This window comes from Martes martes (assembly GCF_963455335.1).
Source record: "Martes martes genome assembly, chromosome: 14".
Taxonomy (NCBI): domain Eukaryota; kingdom Metazoa; phylum Chordata; class Mammalia; order Carnivora; family Mustelidae; genus Martes; species Martes martes.
The window spans coordinates 75080475-75089044 of record NC_137902.1 but is presented as its reverse complement, the minus strand read 5'-3'; positions in this window follow the sequence as shown (position 1 = coordinate 75089044).

Genomic DNA, 8570 nt, shown 5'->3' with positions numbered 1-8570 from the left:
CCACAAGTTAATTTATTTTCCTATTTATAAGCAATGTTTTCCCTTTTAAGAACAAGCTTGACACGAAGATTTCATCAATTCTTCCTTTGATGCTTTCAGGTTCCACTGAACACTGGAATATTTAATAATACTTTTTTCTTTTCTTTCAGTTTCCATAATCCTGTTGCTAAGAAGATACTGAAAACTATGAAAAAGAGATAAGCAAATTAGCTTCACTCCATGGATTATTTAAAAAGACAACAAGAAAAAATAGTCAACAAGAATATTGGGATGTTTTAGGGACGCCTGGGTGGCTCAGTTGGTTAAGCAGCTTCCTTCGGCTCAGGTCATGATTCCAGCGTCCTGGGATCGAGTCCCACATCAGGCTCCTTGCTCCGCAGGGAACCTGCTTCTCCCTCTGCCACTCTGCCTGTGCTCTCGCTCTCTCTCTCTCTCTCTCTGACAAATAAATAAATAAAATCTTTTAAAAAAAAAGAATATTGGGATGTTTTCTTGAGAATTGAAATATGATTTCAGTGCTTTACATAAACAGAACTCTCTTCAACTGTGTTTGTTAAAGAGAGCCACTGGGTTCCTGCATGCAAGAGAAGTGAAGAATACTGAATGCCAACAAAAATCACATAAATCCCTTAGTTACTCAACTCAAACACAGCATAAATTCAATTACTTTGGGGTGCCTGGGTGGCTCAGTGAGTTAAAGCCTCTGCCTTCAGCTCAGGTCATAATCTCAGGGTCCTGGGATCGAGCCCCACATCGGGCTCTCTGCTCAGCAGGGAGCCTGCTTCCTCCATCTCTCTCTGCCTGCCTCTCTGCCTACTTGTGATACCTATCTGTCAAATGGATAAATAAAATCTTTTAAAAAATTTTAAAAAAATTCAATTACTTCAACGTGTATAGAGAGAATATCAAAAGCTATTTGAACAGCAGGTAACATGCATAGAGACATATGACAGCCAACAGCCAACATCTTCCATAGAATCATTCGTGCTTTGTTTCAACTTGGAATAAACACGTCTGCACCTTTAAGCAAACTACCACCAAAATCTGTATTAGTATAGGTATATATAGGTATTAGTATAGCTCCACCAAAAGCAGCACAGAAGCAAAGGGAAAATATTTATTTTCTGCATTGTAGTTACTTGAATCCATGGCTATGCTATAAAAAGTTGGCACCATGTGATCCTTGATAATCTCTGTAATCATAAGTGGAGCTATTATTTTTGTTGTTGACTTCATCCCAGCACCTGAAATTCTGATTGCAACTTCAGAATCAGAAAACACCTCTGTCAGCAGTATGTTCAGTCTATTTGAGCTGAGAGACTGTTGATGAGGTACAGCATACAGGGTGCTTACAACTTCTGCTGAAATTACTGTATCTCAATCTGAACTCCTCATAATAGTAAACTTATTTTGTCACTTTCTATAGTACTAGTTGAGGAAATAATACAACTCTTATGTTAAACTATTAGTATATGCTGGTTTATACCTGACTGCTATCTTTGCATCCTGGACAGAAACCTTCAAAAGAAATTTTTCCTTGCTTAATCAATGTCCACCTTTTAGAAAATCCATCACATGATTTACACTTGCATTTTGGCATTTTAGGATTCAAATATATGCAGATAAAAACAGATAATACCAAGTACTGCAAAAATTGAAACAATAATCTCATAACTGCATTACGTCACAACTCATAACTAACCACAAACAGGCTGAATCATTGAAAGCATTGCAAACTTGCAAACTAAAAATGTATTGAAGTCATATTATCATTTAAGTGGATGGAGACAGCTGTCCTTAGAAGGCCTGCTTATAAGGTTTGTCCATGGCTAGTACCTGGGAACTTGGGTTTTGAATTTGGGAACTTGGACTTCTCAAGTGTTCCTACAAGTCTACCTGATAAAAGTAGCTTACATGTGGGCGCCTGGGTGGTGCAATTGGTTAGGTGACTGCCTTCAGCTCAGGTCATGATCTCAGGGTCCTGGGATCGAGTCTCACATCAGAATCCCTGATCAGCGGGGGGCCTGCTTCTCCCTCTCCCTCTGCCTGCTGCTGTCCCCACCTTGTGCTCTCCCTCTCTCTACCTTGCCAAATAAACAAATAAAACCTTTTAAAAAAAGAGTGGCTTACCGTGCGCCTAAATTTCTTTGTACAAATAATATGGTTTACGCTGAACACCTACTTTCCTTCTGAGAATCTGGAATTTTAGTATGTGTCAGGCAGAGGGACATACATAACCAGCCCCCATAAAAACTGTGAGCACAGAGATTCTAATGACCTTACATGGTAGAAACATTCCACATGTGCTATCATAGTTCATTGCTGGAGTTATTCAGCACATCCTATGTGACTTCACTGGAAGAGAACCTTTGGAAGCTTATGTCCAGTTTCCTCTGGACATTGGCCATGAGCCATTCCCCCTTGCTAGTTTTGCTGGAAAAATTTAAGCTAAGAATATAACTATATTCTTAGTCCTATAAAAACTTCCTAGCGAATCACTGAACCCAAGGATGGTCTTGGGATCTCCAAATCAATTGACATCAGAAGTGGGATTATCTAGAACAGAACAACACTTACTCATGGAAATATGGCCAAATAATTGTTTTGTCAAGGAAGAAACAGAGCTGGACAGTGAAGCAAAAACAAACAAATAAGCAAACAGATTTTGTTCAGGGCTGTTGCAGTAGGGAAAAAGAGATCTCAATATACAACCAGGCTAAATTCTAAATGCAGCATGGGAAGTAGGAATTTATAGTCAAAAAGCAGGGTTGGGGTCAGTGGATGGAAAATTACTAAGAGGAAACATAAGGGTTAAGGAGGACTTAGGCTAAATCAACCTAACGAGAATCTTGTTAAAGACAGGCCAAGGTGATCAGACATCACCTGGAGGATGAAAAACCTATCAGATATCCGGAGTGATCAGCTATGGAGGATGAAGGGTTCTGGTTAAACTGATTGACCCAAGAAGGCTACCCACACAGCAGGAATCAGAAATTGCCAGACTTGTCATTTGGTCTCCAATTGCCTGTACCCCACTTTACATGCTTACTTTGCTGATATATTCAATTTCAGCCAACTCCAACTCACAACACCATTGCCTCAGGCTTGCCTTCAATTACATTTAGGGGTCCACTTGCTGGACCAGAACTTGAGGAGGAATTGTTTGAGAAAACAATTATGTCTCTCCCAGAATTGCGTATTTTGAAAAGTAAAATATGTGTTTTGGATACTACTAGTAATTTCTAGTACTTTGAAGGGAAAGAGGAATGTCCTGGCAAATCCTTGTATACAGTGTTAGTATATATAGAGATGTATGATTTTTTAAAAGATGTATTTATTTATTTGGGGGGGGGGCAAAAGGAGAGGGAGAGAGTCTTAAGCAGACACCATGCTGAGCATGGAGCCCAATGTGGGGCTCGATCTTATGACACTGAGATCAAGACCTGAGTCCAAACCAAGAGTCAAGTGTTTAAGACTGGCATGCAGGCACCCTGAGATGTAGGATTTTTAATTTATATTTTTAAATTTATATTATATTTTAAGTATCCATGAGGCACGAGACTCCCAGAGTTCTTTGAAGGGGTCAGCTCTTAAGCAATGTCTCCGTAGTTCATAAATGTGGAGATGGGACTGGTTTTTGGCAGAAGCATCCAGTGCTAAGATGACTACCTGAAGTTCGGCCAATTTTGTTGACTTTTGTTTGGGTCATCCTTTAATCAAAGACCTCCCGAGTAAGGGATGGAAACAGCAACATCCCACTAAGTTATATCATGTTTATGATGAATGGTAGTGCCAACAAACTCCTATTGTTGTTCATTTGGCTAATCCCAAGGGACTCTCCAGGCAGTTCAGGGGGCTTGAGGAAAGGTGGCCTCCTCTTGCACCATGGCATTTGGCAATGGACTGGGGACAGGGGAGGCCACCCCACCACAGCAGGTGGATTAGGCCAGAGATCCCAGGTTCGGCTCCATTCTGTATTAAAGAGGCATTGGTAGCTGTGAAGTTTGTGAGGTATTGTTTCCACGACCCAAGTATAATGGGCATCTGCGTGTGGAGGGCCATAGGCTTAGGGTCTGTGAGAGCCTTTATCTCTGAGATACCCCAGGATATAGCCAGTAATTTGTTGTTCTAATGATGTACAGCATGAAGCTAAAAGGTTCAGTCTCTTCCATCAGAAGCTCTTGGGCAACTTATGGCCGTGATAAGTGGTCCAGAGACTCTAGGAGGCATGACATGAGGCTGTCAAAGTCTTTTTAGTGACGGAGTTTCTAAGCACTCACAACAGTGCCTGTGATTTTTAATACGGACAGATCTTAGTGTTTTTTTTTGGCTGAAGAGAGCCCCACTTGAAGTGAGTTATTTGTAAGAAGCAACAGCAGTGACAGTAAGCAGAATTTATAGATGAGGACTATGTTATTACTAGAACCCCCCCCAAAGACTAAAAGATATTGGATTGCTATGTCTTTAATGAGTGTGTCAAAAGAATCTCCTCATAGGAGGATGTCACCAATGTCATGGCATACCTGTGCTGCAATGTCAGCCACCTGGACAAAGAGTGGCCAGTTAATATTTTGTCTGCCATGATCGAGCAGAATGGCAGAACCACTGAAGTATGCTGTGAGTGGTCTGGAAAAGGTGTGTTGTGTCCCTTGGGAACTGAAGGTAAACTGCAACTGAAAGGCTAATAAAATAAGCACTGAATAGGACATGCTAGCTGAGTCTACAAGAGCAAACTATTTACTAGCTGCTGATTGGACAGAATCAGTAATTTTAACAACATTGGATAGTAAGCGTGAGGGCTGTTATGGCCTGAATATTTGTGTCCCATGAAATGTGTATACTGAAGACCGAACTCATCGTGTGGCTATATTTGAAGAAAGAAGTAAAATTAAATGAGGTCATAAGGGTGGGGTCTTGATCCAATAAGACTAGTGACCTTATAAGAAGAGAGCCCAGAGTGAGTGAGCTTTTTCTCTTTCTCTCCAGGTGCCAACACCCAAGAGAGCCAGAGAGGACACAGCAAGATGGCAGCTGTCTGCAAGCCAAGAAGACAGCCCTCACGGGAGACTGCACACTATCAGACCTTGATCTTAGACGTTCAAAGAGATGGTTCTGAGGTCCTTGAGAAAGACATATTAGGTTGTAAAACTGCCAAGAGGAATTTAAGAAAATTTATGTTCATTCTCAAAGGGGCAGAAAAAGAATTTAGAAGTTTACAAAAGAAAATACAGAGAGAGATGTTTCTTGATTTTTAGAGGAATATTAAACCTCGTCTTTTAAATTTTTATTTGTCCTTACACCACTCTTACCACTTATAGTTAATATTGTACTGAAGGGCCTAGACAGGGCAATTAGGCAACAAAATAGAATAAAAGTGATCCACAGTGGAAATAAAGTGGTAAAACTATCTGTCTGCAGATGATGTGATCTTATTATTTAGAAAATTCTTAGGAACCTGACAAAAACATCAGAATAAATGATCACAAAAAGTTTGTAGGATACATGAAATATATTAATATCAAATGAATTTGTATATGTTAGCATTGAGCAATCCGAAAACAAAGTTCTCAGTAATGAATTTAACAGAAGGAGTGTAAGACTTTTTTTCAGCTGTACCCTGGATAGTTGTATAATGTTAGATGGAGGAAATATGACTTTGTTATTGTCCTTATTTGGAGATTAAATATGGAATATGGTATTAGAAACCAAGATCTGGGCACTGCATGTACATACTGCTTCTAGAACATTGGTGCACTTATATCCTGTTAGCTGGCAGAGAAAAAGATATATTTTGTGTATACTAGTATGTGTATATAAACATAAAAACTTATATATGCAAGCATATGTATCTATATTCAGTTAAATATAAGTTCACATTGATTTTTCCAACTCTCACCCACTACCACATGGATCATTCTAGCGTCCTTTTCTTGCCCATCTGTAACGTCCCAATGCAACAGTGATAAACCCGGCTCTTCCCATCTGCTACACATTTACTTAATTGTTCCATCCCAGTGTAAATGTATAGCAGTACCAGAATCATTAACCTGTACCCCCATGGAAAACAACTTTATCAACTAGGGTAGAATGCTTATGTGCAGTTCTTTGTCTTGAGGCTTATAGTCTCCACTCATTTCTATAGTTACTTAAGTCAGCACATGTCACCCTCCACCTCCTTCAATGAGGTTGTTCCATAGATAGTTTGCAATCCTTCCTGGTATCCTTGGAACACCTCAATGGCTTTTTAAATCTGCCTACAGTAAGTTTCCTTATTTATATTGTAAAGTCCTACAGGTCTGAACAAATGCGTAAAGTCATGCGTCCACCATAATGGTATCCTACAGAACAATAGCTTCACCTACAGAATAATTTCCTGTGAATCATCTGTTCAGCCCTCTCAACCTCCCCTTGAAAGCTTCTAAATGTTAGTCTCTATAAATCTGGTTCTTCCAATGTCATATAAAAATGCCTGGGTGGGTTAAGCCTCTGCCTTTGGCTCAAGTCATGGTCTCTGGGTCCTGGGATCAAGCCCCACATTGGGCTCTCTTCTCAGTAGGAAGCCTGCTTCCCACCCCCCCCGCCTGCCTCTCTGCCTGCTTGTGATCTCTCTCTCTCCCTGTGTCAAATAAATAAATATAATCTTTTAAAAAAAATAAAAATAAAAATCAATCATACATCAAGTAGCTCTTTCAGACTGGCTTCCTTAACTAATATGCATTTAAAATTGCTCCATGACTTTTAGTGGCTTAACACATCATTTTTTTAAAATCACTGAGTAGTATTTCATTGTATGGATATGCCACAGTTTGTTTATCCACTCATCTACTGAAGGGTATCTTGGTTGCTTCCAATTTGGGACATTATGAATAAAGTTGGTGTAAGTATTCATATGAAGGCTTTTGTGTAAATGTTAAGTTTTCAAATAAGTTGAGTGATTACCTAGGAGTGCAGTGGTTGGATTACATCAGACTATGTTTAGCTTTGTAAAACCCTGCTAAAGTTTGCAAATATTTTTAACCTCAATTTGTAGTAAGAAATACAATTTAATTCATGATCCAATATAAACACAAATATTCATTTGACATTTATCCATTGAATATTTACAATGTGCCGTAACCTAGGCACTGTATCTATAGTACTAACTAAAATAGAGGAAACTCCCAGTTTTGATGGCATTTACATTCTAGCGAGGGAATATAAAGAAAATAAGCAAGACATTTCATATGCTAAATAATAGCTCTGTAAAAAGTTACAGTAGGAAAGGGAAGTTTAAGAAAAGGAAAAACTATGGAGACAAGATAAAACAACAAATCAACACTCCCCTTGTCAGCCGGTGTGAAGCTATCTAGCAGTAAATGCTTTAGTCCCCCTCTATAGTTATTAGTAAATAACCATCATAAACAGTTGCTTTCTGCTGGCAAGGCCAGCAGTACCCCTTCACTGTCCTGCCTCAGGGGCTTATCAACTCTTCAGCTCAATATCACAGTCCAGTCTACAGACAGCTGGATTGTCTTTATCTTCCACCCGATGTCTTGCTGATTCATTACACTGATGATATAATGCTGGTTGAACCTACTGTGCTAGGAAGTAGCAAATACTCAAGACACATTAGTAAGACACTTGTCTGCTTGAGGGTGGGATCTAATCCCACAGAAAGGCAGGGGGATGCCACCATGGTAAAATTTCTAAGGGTCCATTGTTCTAGGGCATGCCAAGATATTCCTTCTAAGGTAAAGAATGAGTTGCTCCTCCTATCAATAGGAAAGAGGTACAACCATTATCAGGCCACCTTGGATTTTGAAGACAGTATACACCAACCACATTTGGGCCTGCTACTCCAAGCCATTTACTAAGTGAACAGAGAAGCTACCAATTTTGAGTAGGTTACAGAACAGGAGACTGTTCTGCAACAGATCCGAGCTGCCAAGCACACTGCTGTGCCATTTGGGCTGTATTAACCAGCAGATCTAACGTTGCTTGAAGTATTGGTAGTGGAGGGTCCTGCTTAGAGTTTTTGGCAGGCAACTATATGTGAATCACAGCGCATACCCTTAGGATTCTTTAAGCAAAGGCATGCATCCTCTGTAAAGAACTATTCTCCTTTTGAGAAACAGCGTTTGGCATGCCTGATGGGCCGTAGTGCTAAGACTGAACACTTAACCCCAGGCTACCAAGTTACCATGTATCCTGAACTGCCCATTAAGAACTAGGTGTTGTATGATCCACCAAGCCATACAACTGAGTACTCAAGCAGCACGTCATCATTTAATGAAACAGCATATACAAGATTAGTCTCCAGCAGGTTCTGAAAACTCAAGTATGCCCATGACCTCTACTAACGCCTATATTCTACCCTCTTACTGTCTTCAGTTCACAGCTATAGTCTCATGAGACGTTTACAATCAGCTGACTGAGAAAGAAAAAGCTCAGGCTCTATGTACCAGGCGCCCAGTATATGACCAACAACTGATGCTCCACTGGTGTATACTGCAGGGCTGAAGAAGGTAGTTTCTCATGCCAGAAGCCCACAGGCAATTTATGGCCATGATGGATGGTCTACAAACTCCAGG